The sequence below is a fragment of the Lontra canadensis genome, unplaced genomic scaffold, assembly GCF_010015895.1.
Source record: "Lontra canadensis isolate GAN:19392208 unplaced genomic scaffold, GSC_riverotter_1.0 scaffold39, whole genome shotgun sequence".
Taxonomy (NCBI): Eukaryota; Metazoa; Chordata; class Mammalia; order Carnivora; family Mustelidae; genus Lontra; species Lontra canadensis.
The window spans coordinates 17,843,558-17,869,046 of NW_022631033.1; positions in this window are offsets into that span (position 1 = coordinate 17,843,558).

Genomic DNA, 25,489 nt, shown 5'->3' on the forward strand with positions numbered 1-25,489 from the left:
ACAGACTTTGGAGGTCAAAACTCAGGTCTGAGGCTGAAAGAAAAGAGAAGGCATCAGGACAGCAAAGACAAGATTTTGGGGAATGGCCCCCCAAGTCAAGCACAGAGGCACTTCTGTGGACAGATGTGGGGCTGTGTTTGTGACTCTGGTCATCCTTTACAAATTAAATTCTTCTCTTGGGCCAAACAAGGAAAGAAAATACTCAAACCTATACACTGTGTTTATTTGCTTTTCCTGGAGACTTACAAAATCCCGTTGTTCTATTATAAATGAGGCACCTGTGGCGTCCATATACACAGCAGAGAGACAGATGGCGGATAGCTGCTTGCTGCGTGTGTACACAGAAGCGATGAATGTCTAAGATATACAAAGCATTGAATGTTTAGAGATGGTGTGTATATTACATACAGCTGAAAACTCCTGGCGTCATCTACTCCAGAGTTTCTCAAAATATGGTTTACAAACCATCTGCCTCAGAACCTTCTGGAGTCTGAATGGGGGGCCCCACGGCAGACCTCCCGACTTGGTCTCTCCCCGACTCTCCCAAGACTGATTCTGGGACAAGGATGTCTTGCTGGTTGGCAGGAGTCCCTTGAGGCAACAAATGTTACTCTGTAACTCAGGGGACCTAGGGACCTAGTGATTCTGTGCATAACTGTATTTTTGCTAATGTAAATGCATCTTAGACTCAACAGTGCCTTTATCTCCTCTCCAGCCCTCTCTTCCTCTATTAGTGAATGGTGGCTTTAATAAAGTTGCTGTTGCTTTTTTGCATCTGTCCTTCCTTCAAGGTTTGTAGCACATGAAGTTTCGCTATAATGAAGCTTCTAGAATCATCCTTTGTTACATCTGGACTTGCTTCTTCCCCTAAATCATTTTGGCCTCCTTACAGTTTTCTGGCTGTGCCCTTGACACAATGAAATGGTCCTGATTTTCTGAAATCGAATAATTAAATGGGCAGGAATGATTTATGGTAAAACGAACAAGAGCGATGCTGCATGTTTATACCCTTCTCTCATCTGGAGGCAGCCCACAAATTTAAGCTAGTATGATTAAGCCAGAGTACAGCAGATCTCTTCATCATTATGGAAAAGCAGGCTGCTTGAAAGAGTAAATTATGATACCAGTTTAGTTGCATTGAAATCACTACCCAAAAGGTATAGATAATAATTAAGTAATATACCATAAGTGACAGACACCGAAGGGAGAATTTCAGAAGTTAAATGTACTAAAGGTCTCAAGCTGGCCAGGGCTCCAAGCACAGAGCCTTAACTTGTGGAGTCCAGTGATGGCTGCGCATGATAAAGGACAAACAAATCAAAGAGCCTTCTAGCCTCAGTTCGGGACCAGAGAATGGAAGGTTGCTGTCCTCTGAGGAACTACCTGACCGTTCTGCACAAACAAGGTGGGCCAACAGCTGTGTGTGAAAATAGTCCATGACCTCAGGATTCAAGTTCCTGAAAAGTTCCAGAAAATGTTGATCATCCAATGGTTTTGGGGTATAGAGCGATTCTCTCCTGGAGAGATCTTTCCCCTTTGCCTACGCATCCTCTGTGCTGTCCTTTGGGAAAAGAGCTGTTGTCAAAATTTCCACTAACGGGAGAATCTTGCAGATTTTATTATGCTACACGCTGCTCCGTGCGATCCTGGAGTCAGAATTTATGGCAGGTCCTCCATAGGATTAAGGATGGAGATACAAGGTGACTTGTGCGGTGGGTCACAGCTGGAGATTCCCAGGCCTCTGCTTTCCAAAGACCTCCCTTGGACATAGTAGGAAGATTTGACAAGGCTGCAAACCCTGCTTTGAGCTGTGGGGATGGCGGATGTGGATAAAGGGGATCAGAGTCGTTAGCCTGATTCCTGGAGAGAAACTATAAACCCCCATCACAGTGGAGGGTGTCAGTTACTGGGCAATTCCCATGTGTCCATACTACTACCACTGCTACTGCTAATAATATAGAAGCACCTAATCTCATCGAGAATAATCCCCCAAGAGACCATGAAGCTCACATGAAAATCTCTATTTAATAGAAAATTGCAGTGTGGGGAATTAAAGCTCTTGCTCAAGGTCCCATGGTCTGCTTCTAAAGAACCCTGCCCTTGATCCCCTAGTTCACACGCCTTCTGTTTGCAGTGCTTCATGGTGCTTAGGACTCACAGTTGCTCTGTATGGTGAGTGGCCTGACTCACCACCACCCTATTCTATGGATAAGTGGGTTATACCATCCCACTTATTTCCAGTAAGTGGAGGCCGAGGGAGCTTGGGTGAGACTTTGCCTGCAGGGACACCTTGGAAGGGACAGCTCCGGGACACCCTCCAGGTCTACCCAGTGCTAAAGCCTGCCCCTAGGTGGATAATGGTGGTGAGGCTGTGGAAGACGGCCCTCCGGGGGTGGGAAGGGACCTTCAGCACAACGACAAACACTGGCTGAGCCCCGTGTGGGTCAGACCCTGATACAAGGCCTCCCCTGGTGCCACCTCAGCCTGGAGCTAACTAACATCAGCCAAACCCCACGGCAGTAGTGCAAACAAGACCCTCAGACCTCAAGCCAGAGCATGCACTGAGATGGAACTGAGGGACAAAAAACATGGCTCAGACGATAATGGGTAGTCTGGAGGCTCAGGAGAAATCAGTGTGAGCCCCAGTGGTTGGGAGAGGTCTCCCAGAGGAAGGGACTTGAGATGCGTAGAAAATATGGTGGTATCTGGAGATGCCAAGAATTACTTAATACTTTTTTACCCCATACTCCCAAATGTTCTCTGTGTGTTAGGCATGCCGGGGAGGCTGAAGAAATAGGAAATACATTTTCTAGTCTCAAATGACTTAGAGACTAGTTGGTGAAATAGGACATACAGGAAGTGACAGTGATCAATTCTAGCCAATAACCAATTAAGGGCTAAATTGTGTTCCATTATCTCAAAGTACTATGGAGTTTTGGAAGACTAGAGATCGGTAAGGGGGAGGATGGTCAGAAAAAGCTTCCTGTGGGAGGTGGTATTTGAGCTGAGGCGTCAAGAATGCAGGGGTCAGCTGGAGGATATAATATCCACAAATACACACAGTGGGGAGAGGGCCCGGTGTGCTGGTGAGTCAGTGAGCAGTGCAGTAGGCAGGGATGGCGGGGTGGGGCTCAGTAAGGTCTGTGCATTTGGGGTTTGGAATAAGCTGTGTCCCTCAAATTTACCCAAAGTAATTGGAAATTCAGGTTGCTACTCTATGAGTGAAACTGTGAAAGCCTCGCCCAGAGGATCAAAGCTGGAAGGACAAAATCATCGAAGAGAGATTTCCTCTGGCTCTGTAGCACTCAGCAGTAATGGGGACTTAGGTTTTTTTCTTCATCTCTAAAGAAAGGGCCACCAGAAAGGAGGACAGTGGATCATGGAGCTAGGAACATCCTAGGGTGAGTGTCCACGATGCCCATCTCAGGTGTCCACTCTGAGTGGCTGGGGTAGACACCAGTTTTAATCAGAGCAGCCTCTGTGACACAGCTGGGATGGGTCTTTCCCCACGAGGGCCTCCATTCCTCTCACAGATGAGGCTGTCAAACATCTGAAATTGATGATCAAGCCCAGACTATGGCAAAATCGCCCCATAAAGAAACTCTCTAGGCATGTGTTTGTTAGCCGCCTGACTCTCCTGAGTGACCTCAGGGCCATTGCACATGCCTCACTGGCTGGGCACTGCACAACTCCAGGGGTGTCGTCACCCACTGCCCCACACTAGTGCACCTGGAAACCCCGTGTGATCCCTTCGATGAGCTCCCATTTAAACTTCAGTGAATATATTAGGGAGGCTGTCAGCAGTTCTCGGGGCTAGAGAGCTAAGTCAGAGTCCCTTTCTGGGCCCCTTGGGCTCTGGTAGCTGAATGAGTGCAATGACTGGCATCAGGAACCCCACATGAGCAGGGAATAAATTCCCCTTCACCACCATCACGGTGGGGGAAATACTCCACATTCACTTTCTATCTTTAACAGAGCCCCGAGTTCTGGCACCTGTCAGAAAATCATCAGCGACTGCAGCCTTGTGCACAAAAGAGACAAGATTGCAGGACCAGCTACCGCAGGTACTTGAAAATTCCAGCCTGCGCTTATCTGACCTGACCTTGACCTGATTTCAGAGACAGTCTTGTTTCCTTTCCTTCCTTTCCTTTCACACCAGAAAATGCTGCTGTTTTCTAAATAATCAGCCAATACTGCTGCACAGTGTAGGGCTCCTGGTGTCAAAGTTGAGCCAAATGGCTCCAGAATAAAAGTGAGGAAAGGCCCCACAAATAGGAGGAGGTTCTTGAGAACCCTGGGGTCTTTCCCAGAACAAAGACTCAGCGCATCTGTCTACGTGGTGGAAGGGGCGTGCCCCCGTTATCTGAGCAAGGGCATGACCCATGGCGCGTCACCAATGATACCCTTCCCCTCGATGGAAGGAAGCCAAGAGTTCTTCCATGCCAGCTAATCTGGCTTGATGGGTCAGGTGCCTGGAGCCTCGAGAGGAAGAGATCAGACAGTGGGAACTTAAGAGTAGGAGGGAGAAATTGTGTGTGTGTATTTGTATGTGTGTGTGCATGTGTGTTGGCTTGGGGGACGGTTAGGATAAAGAAGGGTAAAGGGTTTTGTTGAAGCTGTTTAGGAACTGGAAGGGGAGCTCGAATACAATACCCATTTTCTCTCTCGGAATTTGAAATCCATAGAGAGAAAGACACGGTCAACACCTGGAGAGCCACACGTCAGCTTCACTGCAAGTGTGGCTGCTGAGCGTGGCTGGAGATCTGGAGCCTAAAGGTTTACTAATCGGTCTCTAAAAAGCCCAAGCAGATGGGAGCTCAGCAGTCCTCCCACCATGGGCTGGGCCCTTCTGCAGGTAGTGGAGCACCAGGATGGGTCGACCTCGCTGTGCACAGATCTAGAAGGAGAAACCAGGTAGGGCTAAGCCACAAAGACCCAGATTCTTCTAATACACTGACCAGACAACACACTTCCTCCTAAGACTGAGGGGTTGTCAGCCTTCAGAGTATGCCTCCTCATGGAAGTACAAACCCAGGGGGAGAGGTCCTCCCACCCCTTAACACGTTCTAAACATAAACATAAATTTATGTTTAAACAAAATGTTGCAAACATAAAGCAACAACCAGAATCCCCCATCCGTGCAAAGCTTCCCTCATCTACAATGATCTACACTGACAGGAACATACTTCTCTGAGTGTCCTGTAGATTTCCAAGATACACATTGGTGCTACTGCTGTCACCAGGCTTGGTTTTCCGGGCCCAGAGATGCCTCTCTGTTGCCATAGTGCACAGTGAGTTCTGGGGTCAGAAGAAGAAAAGTGTCTATATAGGTAAGGAGGGCACTCCCCAAACCTGACTGTCCTCCTGGTGCCCAAACCAGAACATTCTCTCTTTGAGATCAGGACGCATGCATAGTCTTTCTTAAAATTGTCCCTGTTCCTCCTCAGTTTGCATTCATGACAGTTCAGGGATTTGGTCCCTGTCTGTCCCATGTGACTAAAAACTGGCAGACAGAGAGTAACTAGGACCATCCCCACCAATCCTTATTGCCATCATCAAATCCCACACTTGGAAGGTCACCTTGTCCAATCCCCTACCCCACTCCCCCCTGGAAAACCCCCTCGGAGAGGCAGGGGTCGTAGTGGGGAGTTGGGGGAAGAGGGTCAAAAGGTACAAACATCCAATTAAAAGAGAAAGAAGTCCTGGGAATGTAACCCACAGCACGGTGACTATAGTCAACAGTACTGTATGTTATAACTTAAACATTGTTAGGACAGTAGATCTTAAAAGCTCTCATCCAAGAAAATTATGAATTCATAATTATGACTATGTAGTGGTGATGAACATTAACTTATTGCAGTAATCATTTTGCAATATATATGTATATCAGATCTGTTTGTTGTATATCAGAATACAATGTCAGTTCTATTCCAATAAAACTGAATAAAAATTTTTAAAAATTCTCCTGACAATCCCTTTCAGAGGGTTGTTTGCATAGCTTCTGTTTTCCACACCTCCTTTAGCAATGGTGCTGAATCCCATACTCACTTTGGGACAATAATCTCAGGTAGCTGGACAGTTTGCAGTGGAATTGGGTTTAAGTTCATTTTAAGCTTAGCTCGTGCCTTGCTGCCTCTTTTAAAATGCCTATGATGTCATACATCTTTCTACAAGATGGCAAAGGAGTTGAGGTTCTCCTTGCTGAGCCAACCTGGGGGGGGGGGGTTAATCTGAGACAGGGCAAGACTAACAGGCCGAGGTTGAATGCTGAGTTGTCGGTGGGGGTGATGGTGGGAAGCCAGGTCAAGAACTCAGAGGAGCAGCTCCAGGTTGCCAGGCCAGGCCATGGACAAAAAGAAAAGAGGTCGGAGTTGGAGAGGGTTTCCCTAGGTCCCAGAGTCACAGATAAAAGGCACGTGGGGACAGATAGGGAACAGAGATGTCTTGGGCACCTATTCAATCCTCTTTACCTAAGGTTGCAGGGTGATTGTTAGTCTTCAGCTTTCTGCTTCCTTTTAGAATCCTGACACCTTGGTGTATGAGCACGGGAACCTGGATATGACCACAGGCCTTGTAACACCCAACAGAATAATTCTGAGCCACATAGTCCTTTGTGAAAAGACTTCATGTGTATTTAAGACATTAATCATGTCGGTGAGGACTTCATGTAGCTAAGAATGGTAGTAAAATACCGAAAGAGGTAGAGCCCCAAGAATACAGATGGGATAGAAACTAGAGTTGGGGGCACCCAAGTTCTGGAAAGTTCACTGTAATAGCATTTAGTCTTATTTTCCAGCCAACGTCTCTGCGGCCACTGGGATGATGTTTACCAAGACGGGCAAGCTCTTCTGGCAAATCTCCACCAGGATCCAAGACAAAGGTGCTCTCTCCCTGATGGAAGTAGATGAGGTCAGTCTTGCCTCTTTGTGTGTCTTTAGAGGGTATACAGGATGTAAGGGAGAACGTGACTTTAGGAAATGAGGCTGCCTGTGAGTCCGGTTTATTTTTGGACTCCTCCTGAAGCTTGAGAAAATAAATACATATGAGGTAGCTAAATACTTGAACCGCATTCTGACCACCGTTCCTACCTCTTTCTCTTTGCCCTTTAATATAGTTGAAATGTCCTGGTTGGTGCTAGGAAATCAGTCTGTGTTTGTTGATGAAATCCAGTTGTATGGCTAGGATGGCGTTCATAAATCCTCTGAATTCAGTCCTCTGGAATTTTCCCAGATTGAAATCAAACACTCACACTCCTGCCTGGCTTTCAAATTCCAAGTCAGCGGTATCTCCCATCACACACAGCCAGTAGGTGACATGTTTGTGGGAGGTTATCATAGCATAAGGACTGTGCAACTACTTGGGGCTTATCTAATCAGGTTTTCTTGAGACTTGTTTTATTGTGTTCAAATCTCACCACCTGATCAAGGGACTGCACTGGTTAGCGAGCTGTTAGACAAAAGCTTCCTGACAAATCTCTGCCCCTGTTTTAAAACCGTTCTCCCACAAGTCAGAGGACTTTGGCTTCCTGGCTGATCACTGACTTGGAAATGTGAGCCCCAAACCATCTCTCCAGTTGGAGGAAACATTGTCAAATGTGGTTGGGGTTTGGTCAAGAAGACTCTTTAGGTGACTTCCACCTCTCGTTATTGAGGATTCTAAAATGCAGGTGCTACAGTTGGTTAGCACGACGCCTCCCTGCTCCCTGTCACCAGAGTAGGCATTCGGTAAATGCTTGTGGGGCATCTGGGCGGCTCAGTCAGTGAAGCATCCGACTCTAGTTTTCGGCTCAGGTCATAAGCTCAGGGTCCTTAGATAGAGCTCCATGTCAGGCTCTGTGCTCCGCACAAAGTCTGCTTGGGATTCTTTCTCCCCCTCCCCCTCACCCCCTACCCCTCACACACTCTGTCTCTCTCTAAAATAAATAAATAAAATCTTTAAAAATAAATAAATAAATAAATATGTGTGGAATCAATGAACGAGCAAAAAAAAACGAATGGGTGAATCAACAAATAGAATAGAAATAGAAATAGTGACTATGGTCCCAAGTCCTTCTCCCTGTCCCTCCCTGGAAAACCATTCTGGTTTGGATTAAAAACTCATGCAGAAAAGACACCGGGTGCCAGGCATATTCCCTGATAGGCCAGAGTTCCAGGGGAGGCAAACAGACTTGCTCTGGGGGCTCTCGCATCGGGGAGAGGTAACCGATCCCCTCCCAAACAAATAGGGTTAGCACTGGCACCCATCGGGATGGCTATCGTTCAGGACAAGGAAAATAAATGTTGGCAGGGGTGTGGAGAGATGGGAGCCCTTGTGCACTGCTGATGGGAATATGAGATGGTACAGCCACGGTGGAAAACGGTTTGGCCATTCCTCGAAAAGTGAAGCAGACAATGATCATGAGATCAATAATCAATAATCAATAATTCTACTTCTAGATTTACACCCCAAAACACTGAAAGCGGAACTCAGACGCCTCCTTGTGCGTGAACATTCACGACAACATTATTCACCATTGTCGTAAGGTTGAAATGACCGACCAGCAGGTGAATACATAAGCAAGATGTGGTTTAGGCCCACGCGAACTAGTATCTGGTTTTAACGAAGAAGGAGACTCCGACACATGCTGCACCATGGACGGACCTTAGAAGCGTGATGCTCAGTGAAATGAACCAGACATGAAAGGACAGGTGTTGTCTGATCCCACTTGCGTGAACTGTCTAGAACAGGCATATTCACAGAGTCAGAAAGGAGCATAGAGGTCACCAGGGGCGGAAGGGAGGGAAGAATGGGGAGTTATTACTTAAGGGGGACAGAGTCACGGGTGGGATGCTGAAAAGTTCTGGAAATGGAGAGTGGTAATGCTTATCCACTACTCAGTATGTACTGAATGCCCCTGAACTGTCCGCTGAAAAATGGTCACAGGGGCACATTTTATCTATGCATATTTTAGTGCAATAAAAAATAGTGCAGATAACCAAACTATGTGAAGGACCAGAGGTAGAAGAAGGATTATCCGATAAATAGTGTCTTAAAATCCTGCTAACTACAGGAGCCAACATCACACAGTGCTCTCCTGTATCACTACCTCCATCCTCACAGCACCCCGTGGTGGGGGGAGGGGGTGGTTATGATCCCATTTCGCCAACGAACAGACTGAGGCTCAGAGAGGTCAACTCGCCTGACATCGTCTCATTAGCCAGGAGCAGAGCCGTGACTTGAACACCTTTGTTCACCCCGGAAATGCTATCCTCCAGCTTCCGCCTAAAGGGGTCACTACGTGGCTTAGAGCCATGCCACTCACCCTGAGGACCAGCCAGTGAGGCTGAGGGGGCGGAGAGCTGTGCTGACCCGGAGAACAAGTGCCTGGCCTGCCAGCCTCAACTGGCCTCCCTCTCACCCTGCCCTGGGAGGGAGGGAAGGTCACGGAGCTAACAGGTACCCAGAAGGCCATGCATTCTGGGTATGCATTCTGGAATGCATTTCGTTTTGAAGATCCATCTTGACTGCAAAGTAAACAGAAGCCTCAACCCTCCGCCCTTTCCTCCTTAGAGATTATGTATTCAGGGATCTCGTCAAGGCATTTGACATCAAATTCTAATCTTCCACCTATCAGAATCCCGCACTTCTCCCACAGCCCCCTAGGCAGTCTTTCAAGAACACTTCCCCATAGTTTGACATTTGAATCCGGCCTCCTTGGCATAAAATCACTATCTTGCAACTATCATGAGACATTTCACCCACCTGGTCAAATTCATGCATATCATTTTTACTTTAGAGGTGAGGTTAATCTCTTCGGGGCCCCATTTAGCACAGAGATAGCCATACATCTCCTGATTTTATGGTTGCACAAGTCACTACATCAAACTGTCCACCGGCTTGTTCTGAGCAAAATGAGCCATCTGTGTAATTAATCTTGACCGCTCTCCTGCCAAAACCAGGCATGTTCCGCTCTGCCTGTTGCCTTCGCTCACAGCTTGGAAGGTGGCAACAAAGGCCCCTCGATCCTGATTTTCACCCCCGAGCCATTCACCCATGGACTTCTGTTGTTCTTGGCATTCCTGCAAGTGTGCTGTTAATTAAACTCACCAAATTAGTAGTTTTAGGCTGTGGCTGCCTCGGGGTGCCAAGGGCAGGCCATGCTCACTCCGCCTACCGTCCATCTGTGATTTCCAGTGCTCTGCGTCTGGAACAGTGAGCCTTGGGTTCCCAGGCCTGGTGGCGTGTTCACCCAAATACCCACCCACTGTAGCCGGGGAGAAGAAGTGGTGCCTAACGGTCAGGAAGATGGGCTCAGAGAAACTGCTGGGGTTTCAAGGCTGTCTCTACCAGGAATGAGTCCCGTTATTCAGTTTCCTCATCTATGAAATGGGGACAGTAGTAGTCTATCCACCCTTAAGTAGATTCTACCATGTAAAGCATTTGAAGTGACATTGGAGGGGCACCTGAGAGGCTCAGTCGGCTAAGCGTCCGACTCTTGATTTGGCTCCCATCATGATCTCAGGGTCGTGAGATCGAGCCCTGCACTGGGCTCTGCACTGACTGTGAAACCTGCTTATAGTTTTCTCTCTTCCTCTCCCTCTGCCCCTACCACCCCCAATAGTGTTGGAAGAAGGGTAAGAACTCAATATAGACTAACCCCTGCCACTCTTTTTTTTTTTTTAAGATTTTATTGATTTATTTGACAGAGAGAGAGAGATCACAAGTAGGCGGAGAGGCAGGCAGAGAGAGAGGGGGAAGCAGGCTCCCCGCCGAGCAGAGAGCCCGATGAGGGGCTCGATCCCAGGACCCCAAGACCACGACCCGAGCCGAAGGCAGAGGCTCAACCCACTGAGCCACCCAGGTGCCCAACCCCTACCACTCTTAGTATTAATATGTACCTGGATTTACAGAGCAATTCACCAAAATGCTAACGTCTAAAAATTTCCCGACAGCACCTTGTCAACATCCACAGTTTAAGTACTCAAGGGCTGTCATGTTGAGTGACAATCCTCGGCCTTCCCCAAATCCCCTTTAAATCTTCGGAGGCTTTAGCAACTTGGAAGTCAAAGATTATGAATATTCAACCACCAGGGTTTTTGAATCACTTACTCCTACACTCATTGTTTGAAGATCACTTCATAATTGACAGAAAACTTTGTTTTTTTATTACCTGACTGTGGTCATAGCTTCTACCTCCTGCCATATTGATTGAGCTCTTTGATGTCCCATGAGTTCTGGCGCTCCTTCTGCACGTGCCTTTCTCTTCGTGGGGCATGGCTCTTTGGGGACATTTTAACTCTTCTCTATTTTTCATTAATTCCTCATGTGGCTCATCCTTCTAGAACTTTGGGCACTGGCTTAGGTTTCTCCTCCACTGGGGACCTTCCCAATGGGTCCTGGCCCAGTCTGCATGACAGCATCTTGTATTTGTCACATACCATTGTTGTAACATGTTCCTTTTTCCTGCTAGACCCTATATCCCTCAAGGACAAAGACTATTGTTTCTTGGGCTCTCTCTGGTCCTTACCATAATATGTGGCATCTCAGGAGGGCTCAGAAATTAATGAACCATCCATTGATGGAGACAGAATGCAACAGGGAGGGGCCTTAGAGAGGGGAAACAGCCAACATGACTGGGAAATTTGGAAAAGTCTCCACAGCACAAGTGATACTTAGACCTGAGCCTTTACAGGTGAGAATGATTTGATAAGTAGAAGAGGGAAAAGCAAGAGTCTCCAGACTGAGGAACCGTCAGGAGTGAGACTCAGGTTGGAGATCCGCTGAGGCCAACACCTGGAGGGGTGGGGAACTGGAAGGAGGGAGCACTGGGCTAGAGGGTGAGGCTCATTTGGTCAGTCAGACAGTGAAGGATGCTTTGCACCAGGAAGAGTTTGGGCCTCATTCTGCTGAGAATGGGGATTGATTGAAGTATTTGAAGCAGGAGAGTGTTTCAGAAAGACTATGCCTGAAACAGCAGGGAGCAGGGGTGCGCTATGTGCTTGCTTCTGGGGAGAACATGGGTACATAGATACTGTACTGACGTACTCATGCACTATCTCTTGAAAGACACACTCTAGAAACTGGTGTCAGTAGGGAACTTTGTGGGGAGACAATTTTTGCCTCTTTCTTTTTGCATCATTTCCATTCGCCCATGTGTTTGTATTATATCTGCTAAAAGAGTACAAGTTTTAAAGAGCTGGCAAAACTGTAAGAATGAGGAATGAAAGAAAGGAAGACAAAAGGAAAGAAAGAAATGAATTATGTATGGCAACGTGAGAAAGCAAATGTGCCAGGAGACAGTGGGGACAGGGTGGGAGGGTGGGTGGTTATTGCCCACCCAGATCTTTCCTGCCCACATAGCCAAGCCCATGGGGCCTTGAGTTTGCAAACCCCTTTTTCCCTCCCAGGTGCAATTTCCAACTATAAATCTTATTTCATACTGTGATTCCAACCTCAAATGTTCAACAAGGCAAATTCATCCCTAGTTGTAATCAGAGAGAAGGTGCTTGCTCTTTCATTGACCTCCACTCTGCCTCACACCCATCGGCTTCCTCAGGCAACAGAACTCTGTGGGCGGTGTCCCTGTTCCATTCACCAGGTCACGTTGCTGGGGCTTGGTGCTGAGGCCAGCCTCTCTGGAGGAAAGAGAAGGGCTTGTTCCCCTCCTTGGAAAAGCACTTTGGAGTGTGACCAGAGGCTTGCGTGCCCAACCTCCAAGAACTACTGCTCTGTTTTCAGGATATTTGGAATCTGAAGAGAAGGGAAGAATGCCAAGTTATGTGAGAAGTCTAAATTCAGGAATATCAGATCAACAAGGAAAACTATCTCGGCTCTTAGAATAGTCTTGGGATCATGAAGAGCTAACAGTTTCGGATTGCCAGTGAGAGAAATTTCTAGGAAAAAAAAATGTTCACAATATTTTTCACTCAGGAACTTATAATTTAAGGTACTGATGGCAACACAAATACAGGTGTGCCTCAGTTTAAGAAAACCCAGTTTAAAAAAATCTGGACTTTGGGATGGGATGTTAAGAGCATCCAAACAGGAGCCCCTGGGTGACTCAATCAATTTACACGTCCAACTCTTGATTTCGGCTCAGGTCATGATCTCAGAGTTGAGAGACTGACCCCGGCGCCAGGCTCTGCGCTCAGCATGGAGTCTGCTTGTCCCTCTCCCTTCCCCTCTGCCCTCCCCTTCCTCTCAAAATGAATAAATAAAATCTTTAAAAAAAAAAAAGGTATGCCAAACAAAAGTGAACTTTTCCGGTCCTGGTCTCAGGAACACCTCTCTTGTCTAGTCAATCTCGAGCAACTCATTTCACCCATCTGGGCTTGGGGTTTCCCTTCAGAGCCGGAGGATACATTTCAGCCTCTCCTTAATTCTGGCAGCACGTATCTGCATTCTGAAAGCATTCTTGATTTATTCAGTGATGCCCTTACCTGTTAACTTCAGGCTAACAGCACTACTTCTCAAGAAGCTGACAACTCATCTGAGGAGGGGGCTGGAGGGTGGACGTAACTGGGGCAGTTTGATCACGAAGAGCTTTAGTCCTTCAAATACTGGGGAGGTGGGCAGCTTCCTTTTGCTCTAAGGACCCCTCCAGTGCTGGTCATCATCACATGACCAAAGCCGGGAGGTGCCCGTCGTGGGGCCTCCTTCGGTGGCAGCAAGAACCTCCTCTTGCCCATGAATTTGTTGAAATGAGAATCATGCTTCGGATACTTCCCACAGATGAGCACGTGTGTCTGTCGGTTTTTCAAAAGCCTCTATTGACGGGAGCTCAGCTCTTGCTTGCTAACGAGGATCCGAAAGTGGTTTGAAATGACTTGAACAAATTTTTCAAGATGTTCTGCCTTTTAGGAATATGCAGCAAATAGTAAATATCATTAAAATTAATTGGGCCAAACATACTCTCACAATTTAAATTGAATTGTCAGTTCTGCATAATAAAAGGTTAAAATTATGTGTCGCACCAGGAATAAATTCAACCCGATTATTTGACTCAAAATTAAAGACTGAATGCACTTACATTTTAATACGTTTTATGTTGTTCTATGACTTCCCTTAGAGTCATTTATATCTAAGCTCTATTTCTTTAAAGCAGGTAATGTAAATTTGCTACCTCTAATGTCTTTTATATCCCCAAAGCACATGGTATTTCTTCCATAGAACGTTGTTCTCTGGTGATAAAAGATCACGCATCTTAGTATTTCTAATGTTTGCTCGCTCACTCTCAGATTCACATGGAGAACATTCTATTTCCACACTGTCTTTAGTTTGGGTTGCTCTAGTGGCTACCTTAACAAATGCTGAAGACACTCTTCCTCACTCCACCGCGTCCAGCAGACCCTGTGGGTGGAATGGGCAGACAGAAGAAAGAACCGGCTGGTCTGGGTTTTTATTTTTAAGTCAGGCAGCCATAACACAGAGCCTTTCTCCTGTTCAGGAACCTCCACCTCTGCCTCATTCTCCCCTTCCTCTCTGCATCCTCTTCTTAACTACTGCCCCCCTTCCTGCGGTCTTGCTCCCTCACTTGCTCCGGTGGTCCCCACCCATGCTCGCCCATCGCCCATCGCTGAACTTATGGACAGGGCACTCCCCACCGCAGGGACCAAAATCCACCCTTGGATGGCTAAGCTTCCCTCTCCCTCAATGTGTTCAGACTTTTGCCAAATATTTCCTATGTCTGTCATGCCTACGTGCTCAGCTCTTTGCTGAGAATGGCCAAAGGAATTCACCCCGGTCCCAGAGCACCGTTTATTTGTGGTGATGGGTGACCAAAGCCCAGGGAGGAAACTCATAGGAGAAAACCGAAAGGCAGTGACTTCTTAATGTGAGAATCACTCTTCTGAGACCACACCGGAACATCCCATAAGTCTATAGACCACCAGACCCTAGAGGGTTTGCTTTCTTACTATTGAGTCACTATCTCATTAAATGAGCAGGACTCCAAAGAGCTCAGGCAGAAAGGAACTACGTGATCTTTTTCTGCGTAAGTCGAGTGCTGATTCTTTTCTTTCCTCCTGGATGAAACCCCAGGCCATTCCTATGAGATTCACAAGCCTCATTCTTCAGATAATAAAAATGTCCAGGTCAATCCAGATATCAACTTGGCAGACAACTGAAACCCCTCTCTTCCCACCATTTGGGCCAGATACCAGATTAGGAGCTGGTGGTGAGGTCAACTCGGTGGTTGGCTTCCGCACTATTTTCACTCCTCCTGCCTGATTCAGGCTTCCTCAGAACCAGAGGAGAGGGAAAGAAAGGGAAGGAGTAAGAAAAGCCTTACTTGGTTGTCACTGTTATAGTCTGCTGTCAGGCTGATTCTTCGTCCTTTGCAACGTGTCTTGTGGGTTCCCTTGGCACCTTGCTTAGTAGCATGGGGATCTCCAATTTGAGGTCTTTCAAAGAAGTCACAGTCATAGCCTGTTGGCCACTCACACCCATGTCCGTCGCCCTTAGTTCACTCCACATCAGGGAACCTTTGCCTCTTCGCCTTGTCTCCTTACTCTGCTTCCTGGCAAGGGAGCTCCAAGCCCCATCTTCTATTTGGGCTTTACAGATGGAAGGAGATACCAGTCTATGCCTACCCGATTAGGGACCACACAGGTGAAGCTCTCTAAGTGGTTTCCGAAATCTGTCTCACTTTGCTTAAGGTGAGAGGAAAATATCCCTTCCGTTCCTCCCAGGCCAGGCTGCCAACTCCCTTCAAGCTAATAAATTCCTAGCCTCCTCTTTTAAGCTCTTGAAGTGAGTGGCAGAACAAGTTTTGGACCACCCCTTGGCCAGTCCCACACAGATGATCCAGCACCTTCTCTAGGGTAGTTCTCAGCTGTGAGGCCTCGCCCAAATTTCAATATAAGAGGAGTATCATGTTAATATCCCATTACAGTTACTACTTAGAAAACTGTATGAGGGTATTAAAAATTCATTTTTAGTGGGAGAGCTTCTAGAAATCTAATGGTGTTCCATTTTGCCTTGTTTTTACTTCTGAATTCATTCCTGAGGAGAGTGAGGAATCACACAAGGACTGCTGCTCTGAACTTCATAGGGGTGTTCTGAAGGGAACATGGGACACAACTAGGTGAACTCCTCATGCTTTTGGAAAGGAGACTTCAAAGGGGGAAAACGTGCATCCTGAGTGTTCCCATGTGGAGGCACGGAAAGGCAAATGGGGTAGGAAGCACTATGAGTACCAGAATTGGAACAAATGCTCTGGTGAAAGAGACAAGGGCAGGTCTCTCAGGAGAGCCACATGGTCGGAGAGCAGATCCTGTGAAGCTGGGTACCAGCCCGGCAGGAGCATAGACCGGAAGGAGGCCATATCCCAAGACCCATGGAGAGGGGTAGCCCGAACCCGGAAGGGAAGCGGAAGGAGAGTCAGACGCCAGGATGAGCTGAAGCTTGTGAACCATTCAGGACATCAAGTCACTGCACTGCGTGCCCGGTCTGTTCTAAACACTTGCATTTGCATGAGGCTGAACATCACAGCAACCCGGTAAGCTATGATGCCCATTTCACAGGGCGGGAAATGGAGGTGTGGACAGTTAAAGCAACTTGCCCACAGTCAGACGCCTGGAAAGTGGCAAAGTCACAATTCAAGCCCAGGCGCCCAGGCTTCAGAGACTGTGCCCTGAACCCCACCTGCTGCCTCCCTCATTGTTCACCCACTCTGAGCTCACCAGCAGCTCTGATCCTCTGAGGGTGCGGCTTATGCCTTGCCCACAACTATAATCCCAGCATTTAGCCCAGTGCCTGGTGTTCCACGCACAGTCTGTCGTCATCTGTTGAATTGAACTCACCAAGTGTAAAGGGTTGGATATGCCCCTCCTGTGTGTCTTTTGTTTTGTTTTAAGATTTTATTTATTTATTTTAGAGAGAGAGAGTGAGCAGGGGGAGGGGGAGAGGAGAGGGAGAGAGAATCTCAAGCAGACTCTGCACTGAAGGAATCCTGGGCTCCAGAGTAACCGGAAGTAGCGGGAGTAACTGGAAGTAGTGGAGAGAGCACAGGGAGGGGCAGGAAGAAGGAGCAAGTCTGACTGGAGCTCAGAGCACAGCTTGGAGAGAGTGGAGAGGCTTCTGCTGGATGGAAGAGAGTGAACTTTTGATTGGATTGTGCTGGCCTTTCTGATGCTTGGAAGTAACCAGAGCATAATTCTGCCCGGGATGACACCAGGCATAGGGAAGGGGCAGGTAACCGAACAGGCCTGGGAGAGGCTATGGTGGGAAGAAAACAGAGCTGCTTTCTGACTTCATCCTAACCGATCCAGCCGGTTCAATAACCCACCACACGAGGAAGTGCCAGGAGTGTTCACAGAGAACATCGAGTTTTCCAATCCTAAAATATTCTTTAAAAAAAAAAATGGTAGTATTTCTGAAATCCAATGCCTTCTCAATCGAAGTGCACATTTATTATTTTTCCTCCCGAAAATGTTTTTTGAATTGATGCAGTCTTAAAATATATTGCATGTTAGGATTGAGACTGTTTTATGACGGTGGAGCCATTTCAAGGTTCATAAGTGCTCTCACTCCTGTGATTGCAAGTTGAACATCACTCTCTGACCTTCTGGCTCTAAGAAAGCTGGGTTGTCCAACCTTGGTCGGGGTGTCAGAAAAAGGGCAGGAGAAGAGTGAATGGTGAGTGGCCTGAGACCACAGGTAGAACGCACAGGGACTGCCCACCCACATTCCTTGCAAAATATGCCTGGGGAATCAGAGAATAACCCAAGGTTTTGAGACCAAAGGGTGAGGCGGGGGCTAGATTCTGATGTGGAGTAAAGTGTTGGCCTCACAGGATTGTTGGTGAGTCTTGAGAGATTTTTAAAGGATGGAAACTTAAAAACTTTAAAAAAAAAAAATCCATTCATCTGTCAATGGATACCTAGGTGTGTCCAGGTCTTGGCTATTGAGGATAAGGCGGCAATGAATATGAGAGTGCTGGTAACTCTTCAGGGTAGTGATTTTGTTTCCTTTGGAGATATACTCAGAAGTGGGATTGCTGAATCATATGGCAGTTCTACTTTTAATTTTTGGAGGAAACTCCATGCTGTTTTCCACAGTGGCTGCACCGGTTTGCATTTCCACCAACAGCACACCAAGGTCCCCTTTCTTCATCCTTTCCAATCACATCTGTTGGAAGGTGATTAATGTTAACTTATGTTGGTAATCACTTTGCAATATACATATATATCAAGTCATTATGTTGTACATCTTGGGATAATACAATGTTGTATGTCCATTATATCACAACAAAACTGGAAAAAATAAGCCACGGCAATAAAATTCCTTTTTTTAAAAGACTAGTAAGTGACTTTGGTTAATTCTTTGGACAGAAAGAGAAACTAAGGAGACTGAGAAGGTATGGATAGTCACAACTGCCTAAATTTAGCCAAATCAAAAATGAAGTTGAACACTCTAAAATAGAGTTAAGCAACTTACTCAAAGTCTCACAACTTAATAACCAACAGCACGAATCACCTCCCATTTTTCTTCAATTTTATCCCTTAATATAAAAAGTCTTCAAAAGTAAAGAGGTAAGACAAAGATGCCAGGAAGGAAAAGAAAGCTTAGGATGGTCAAGAAATACAAAGAAAACATCTAGCTACCCATCAGAGATAGGGCCTTCTGACACAGCCACTCTTCCCTTTGGGGCCAACCACCGACCTTGCCATTGCATGACATACGACTTCATGCTGAGTCTCAAGGTTTAAGAACACTGCCACCATGGTGCCTTGGGCAGTCACCAGCAACGGGACCTGTCTGCCTCCACAAAGCTGCCTCTACTACATGAGTGTTGGCTTCCCCAGCCTAGAGGTGATCTCGGGGAAGAATTTAGAGGCAGATCCCAGAACCCTTGTCATAATCTTCGTGATGTCACGGGGAAGACGATCTCCCAGATTTCAAAAAGGAAACAGGAGGATTGTTATTTCCTGACAAACTTCTAGAATTGAATATGAAGTAAAGAAACTGAGGCTCCTTAGAAAATAAGGATCTGAAAGTCCATGGAAGCAAGTCATGCAACACTAAGCTCATTATTTTTTCATAGCATTAGTACCCTGGCATGTAAAGGGAATTCATAGACAGAGTAAGGCATTGGCTAAAGTTCCTTAAAAACAGGTTGAGATATATTCTTTGAATGAACTATGGTTTGGTAAACTCATACATGATTGAAAACCTGTACCCAAAGAGAAAAGGCTCCATGAGTAGATGTTAATAAATCATTGTTGGAAGATAAGGAACACTTATTTATTTATTTATTACCGTGATAGAAGTCAAAATTCTTATTAATGATTTGAGGCAATAGAAAAATATCTATTGGGGGAATTACATGGCATTTCTGACAGCACTGTGATTATTTGGAAAAAATAACAGATGTGTGATCTTTATTTGTGCGTAAGGATAATTTAAACCCCTTGTTTCTGGAGAACAGTGGTTTGTAGAGTATCTTAATTTATACTTTGACTCTCGTTTTGGGTGATGGGAATGGGGACTCCTGTGCAAGGGATAACACTTTTGACTATCCCAGGTCCTTGGATGGCACATTATGGTTTCATATATATATATATATATACATATATATATATATAAAATATCATATTATTTAATATATTATATATTATACATATTATATATTACATAATTTATTTGTATAATATATGATCATATATTTCTATGTTAATATATATAATATAGTTGTATATAGTTGTAGATTTGTATGAAGTTCAAAGTCTCATCAGATCAATCTTTGTGTCACTTTTGGTTGTTTCTTCTAGCTAAACATTCTAAATTCTTTTGAGACATAGTATGTCATGACAGTTTTAGCTCCCTATGCTGTTCTCTGAACATAGTCTAGTTTGTCAATGTCCTTAAGATGTGACACCTCATTATCAATCCCAATACTCTAGGTAAGGTTTAATTGCCTAAAGAGCCCAAGATAATGATGTCCAGCCTTGAACTAGAAACTTCTCAGTTAAAATAGTCTAATATCACATCAACCCTTACTGTGTGCTTCCATACATCTGGTTTCTACTGACTTATAAACAAAGGTTCCTAAGTCTTCTTCATTTGAACTGCTGTTGAAACAAGTATTCCTGTCCCTCTTATCCCCATTGATTTTTTGGAAAGCAAATGCATGTCTGTACATTTATTCCTGTTACATTTTCACTTCCTAATTTTAGTGTACTACACCAGTTAAAAGTTCTTAAACATTTAAACAGATCATCAGTGTATTAATTTATCATAAGTCATCTGCATTCATTCAACAAAAAGTTGAGTACTTATGAGATGCTGGCCATGGCAGAAGAAACAGATATTTAAGTTATGAGTTCCAAATATTTGTAACCCACCATAGAACCAGGATCTTTTAGAAGAAATGACTAAGGAATTCTAGAGAGTGGGAACACAATCCTACTTCCAGCAGATTTCTCTCCAAGCATTGCCTTGTTAAGAAATGTTGTCTTCGAACAGGCCACACAAGCATCCCCTTGTACTCTGCTCACCAGCTCCTAATCTTGCTCGTTGCAGATAAAGACTAGGTTCACATTTACCCAATAGTCTAAACAAGCTCTTCAGGTACTAGACCTTCGAATGACTCGTCATATCAAATTTCCTGGAGGCCCATGTCTGCTCTCATCCCTTCGATGTTGGTGGCCTGAACTTTTTGTCCCTCCATTGATTTCTCATTTGAATTAATAAATAAAGAATAGCCAGGCATTACTTGGAGGGCACATTATAGCAAGAGCTAATTTCTCAGGGTTGAGGAGAAGTGGTTTTTCCTAAAGCCTCGCTGTGTGATTGAGAGCAAGTCACACCACATCCCTGAGCTTAGGCTTCTCTCTCTCTGTCCGTGGAGGGGCTGGACTTGGCAACGTATGTATCACGACCATAGGATTAGCAGAATAACCATGATTCTTCCTTTCACATGGGAGATACTAAAGTGCTCCCATTTGGGAACAAAGAGAAAAGTGATTATAGTTGAACAAATAGTTATAAGGAGAATACCCATGTAACCACTGGCAGAGACTTTGGGAATGGCTCCAAATGCTCAGGCTGAAGTTCAAAGTCAAAGCAAACTCACTGATCCCAGCTTGTCCACTCATGGGAGCTGAGGGCCCGGGGCCCCCATCTGTTGGCTTCTCTCTCCCAAGCCTGGAAAGTATAAAAGCCACCTGCAGGCTGGCTGGTCCTGCCTTGCCTTGGCTCCAAAAGAGCAAGATGGAAAACCTTCCCAAAGGAGCAGGAGAACAAGGGGCTCACTGAGGTCACTGTAGACTTCAGCCAGGAGTCCAGCCCTGCCTTCTCTCCCCCTGGAAATCCAGCCTCAAGAAGACCTGGGAAACAGGGACACACATTTTTGGAGCTCTTCCAACTCCTTCTCAGGTGTCCCTATCTGCTGATTGTCTTCTTTTTGATAAGGACAGGAATGTGGATTGCCCGTGTCACTGTCACCACACACCAGTCCCTAGTAAACCATAGCTAAGAGTGAGCTGATCGGGGCTTATGGAGTAAGTGCTGGAGAACATTCTGCCAGGCCCGGGGGGAAGGCACTCTAAGGTTAAGCAACAGGAAGAAAAGCGGGATACGTTCCTCACACAGAGACGCGGCAAGTTCACGGGTAAGTCTAGGTGAACGTGGAACTCACAGCAAGACGCGCTTCTCTGTAAGCCCCAAACCTTATCCATTATCATCACCATTATCGGTGACAGTTCAATGCCGCCTCTTTCCTGGAAGGACATTCAGCCTGCTCTGAAGATTCCAAATTAACTTCTAGAAGCATACAATGCCATCAAGAAAGCAAAGGTTACCTTGTCCTGTCCCGTCCAGGTGACTGTCTTACCTAGCCTTTCTCTCCAAAAGCAAAGATGGATTAGCAGGTGTCGGGAGGCAAGACCACATTCTCTCTACCCCATGATCCCCTTACCTAGTGACTGTTGTCCTAAGATGCCAATGGGCTTTGCTTCTCTCTCCACTGGCTTGGGCAAGTTTGAGACCGTCCAGCTTTCAGAGCGTTGGGAGAAGTGATGAAGGCCGTGTCCTCTGGAGCTGCTCTCTGTTCCTCAGTTCTCTCATCTGTAAAATGGAAATAATAATAATAATAATAAACAACAACTGTTCCCCCTTTCTTGAGCACTTCTTTGCCTGGCTTCCAGAATAACAGTTTGTTCTGGTTTTCCTTCTGCCTCACTAGTTAACTCTTTATCTCCATTCTGGATTCCTCCTCATTTTCTAGACATTGGACGGCCCAGAGCTAGTGCTGGGGCTTCTCCTCTAACCACACTCACAGTCGATTCATCTGCTGGTCTATGACTCTAAATGCTATCTCTGCCCTCTCTTCTTTCCCAGCCCACCTCCCTCCCTCGACCTGCAGACCGACAACCCAAAGCCCACCTCAGGCTCTGTACTAAGAGGGGTTATAAGCCTCTCCAATTCAGTGATACCCAAAACTGAGCTGCCTATCCTACTTCTTGCCCCAAACTGTTCCCCTTGGCAATTTCCCTCATCTCAGTAAATGCCAACACTAGCCTTGTACTTGCCCAGGACTAAACACTTGGGGTCCTCTTTGACGTCCCTCTTCCTCTCATGTACCACAGCCAATGCATCAGCAAATCCCGTGGACGGTCCCTTCTGAACAGCAGTAACTACTGACCACCTCTCACCACCTCCGCTGCTGCCCCCACAGACCATAGTCCCTGCCCTTCTTGCCGGCATTGCTGTACTAGTCGTTGAACTGGCTCCTGGATTTTTCACGCTGATCTTCTCCAGTCTTTTCAATGCAGCAGCTAGAGGCTGCTTTTATTTTTTTATTTTTAAAAAAGATTTATATATTTATTTATGTGAGAGGTTGAGAGAGAGAGAGAGTACAAGCAGGTGGGGCAGAGGGAGAGGGAGAGAGACTCTCAGGCAGACTCCACATTGAGTCCAGAGCCCGACGAGGTGCTCGATCTCATGTCCCTGAGATCACCACCCTGAGATCCCAACCTGAGTGTGTGGAAACCAAAAGTCAGAGGCTTAACCAACTTTGCCACCCAAGCGCCCCTGGAGGCCGCTTTTAAAACAAGTCACTCCTATGGTGAAAGCTCTCCTCTGTTTCCCTTCCAAGTCAGAGTCGAAACCTCTGTGGGTCCGCAGCCCCGTAAGGCCCCAGGCAGTTCCTCTCCCGACTACCTCAGACCCCGTGTACCGCTCTCCCTCTTGTCCACACCATTCCTTCCTCGCTTGCTTTTTCTCCCACTTGCCAAGCATGCTCACCCCTCAGGGTCTTTGCGCTGGGGTTTTCTCTGACTGACTTTGTCACAGCTCCCCTGCTTCCTTCAGCCCTCTGTCCAAATGCCACCTCACCGATGGGGGCAAAATACAGCGATTTCTACCACCTGTGCTCTCTGCTGCCCTCAACTGCTTTCTTTTTCTCCAAAAGACTTCGTACCATCTGATATACTGTATTTTTTCTCATTTCTTTGTGCATTGTCCGGCAACCTTCAATAGAGCGTTGTGTCCGCAAAGGCAGAGGCTCTGTTTGCTTCACTGCTATGGGGCACAGATCAGTGCCTAGCACACAGGAGGGGCTCAGTAAGTACTTGTTGATGAATGAATGAATGAATGAATAGTATTTATAAAGATATTTGACATGAAAGAGGTCAAGCATTGAATAAATGAACGGATAGCTAGTATTTAGATTGGCACACAGGAAGCACTCAATAAATCCTTGTTGAATGAATGAATTAAAGCCTCTAGGATCATAGCAACACACAGCAAATCATAATAAGCTGCTTATTATGCAAATGTCAAAATTCTATCATCAAGGGGTATGCCTCTCCTCCTTTCCCTCATACTCGCAAAGGACAAAAGAAGCTCTTAATTTGGAATAGAGAGAAGGTCACTTCAGCCCAGAGATTTCCCCTCTCAGGAGGCCCCCGGAACCTGGGAATGGGAACTGGGAATGCAAGGACCCTTCCGGGGACTGAAGCCCTTTCTTATATGTCCATCCAGAAGCTTCCAGGCTTCTCATCTATTCTGACTGTGGATCTCCGAATATTGGGGATTAACAATATCAACTGCTATTCCCAGACGCCACATTTCCTTACTATCAGACTAAGGAGCACAAGGAAGGGAGGTAAGTCTCGAGACGTAAAAACTTTCTTGTTGTTGGTCTTCGTGAAGGACATGCCACCATTCGAGAGGGTAAGCCTTTACACCCTGAAGTTATATGACTAGGATACTTGAATTCATAAAAAGCGTTAGGACTGCTCCGAGGATTTATCAGCTATTTGCTTGTTAGCGTGAAGGCATTCACTCAGCTCTTTCCCTCCAGACTCTGTATTGATGCCGGTCTGAAGTCAAGAATGCCAGTTTCTGCCTGGCATGGAAGAAAGACTGAACGGGAGGAATTTTCTAGCCAAGTCCCCAGGGGTAAAAACAGTGAAGGCTTGTTGCAGATAGTTGGGTCTGAGAATAACCGAGGAGAGCGGGTAGGAGGAAAGAAGTTTGGGGGTGAGTGAGGATGGGATCAAATGTCAATTTCTCCCAAATGAAAAACCAGGCAGCACACGTGACCGCGCTCATAGAGCAAGGCTGGGAACACCGGCTCTCATGACCTGGCTCCGGGGCAGAGGTTTGACGCTAATTCAGCTGGGCAGCTGGTACCCAAGGGAAACCTCTATGTAAATGTTCCTCTAAACTTATTTTTTCTTTCCGAGTCTTTGAAGAGTGTCAGTTTACGAGACTATGTCAATACTCCAGCGAGCCAACCGAAGCATTTAAGTGTACGGTGCTCGTGGCCGGGGGTTGGCACTGAGTCCACACATACATAGGCCCAGTAGCCATTCGTCCTCCTCCCTCTGCTCCTTGCATGAACGTGGTGTTAATTCTGCAGGCGTAGTGTGTCAGTTCTGCAAACGTTGGCTCTGGTCTGTAAGTGGCATCGCTGTCCCCTTGCCTTGACCCTATCCTCCTCAAAGGTCACGGCAGTGGTCCTTCCCCAGGGAGCCGTGTGAATAAAGTCACACTCAGGAACACAGTTTCAAGAAAATTCACTGGGGGAAACCTGAAAGTTGATCAATCAGGGGACTTGTTTCTGATATTTGTTTCTAGATTCTCAGTTACTTGATGCATCGTCTCCAAGACCAAAGAAATGTCCTCTGCTATGGGCTCACCATGCAGTCCTTGGCCCTACCCTTAAGCCATTCTTGCCGTGATGAAGAGCCCTCACACCAGTGCGTTCCTGGTTCACTTTACCTGTCGGAAAGATTCTTTATAACTGGCAGTAACAGGCAACTCAAATTAATGATAAATTCAAATTTACAAGATTAATTATGATTTTTTTTTATGACAGCAGAGAGGCGCCTAGCTACTCCCATTTTGGTTCTTACAAATCCATGGTAGTCACTGCTGCTAAGATCCAAGTCTCAGTGTCTACGAGAGTGGCCCCTCGACCCTGTGTTAGATGCTCTGAGCCTGTTCATAGGCAGGTACTTTGCATGTCTTTCCAAAGTGAAATGAAGAGTGAATAAAATAG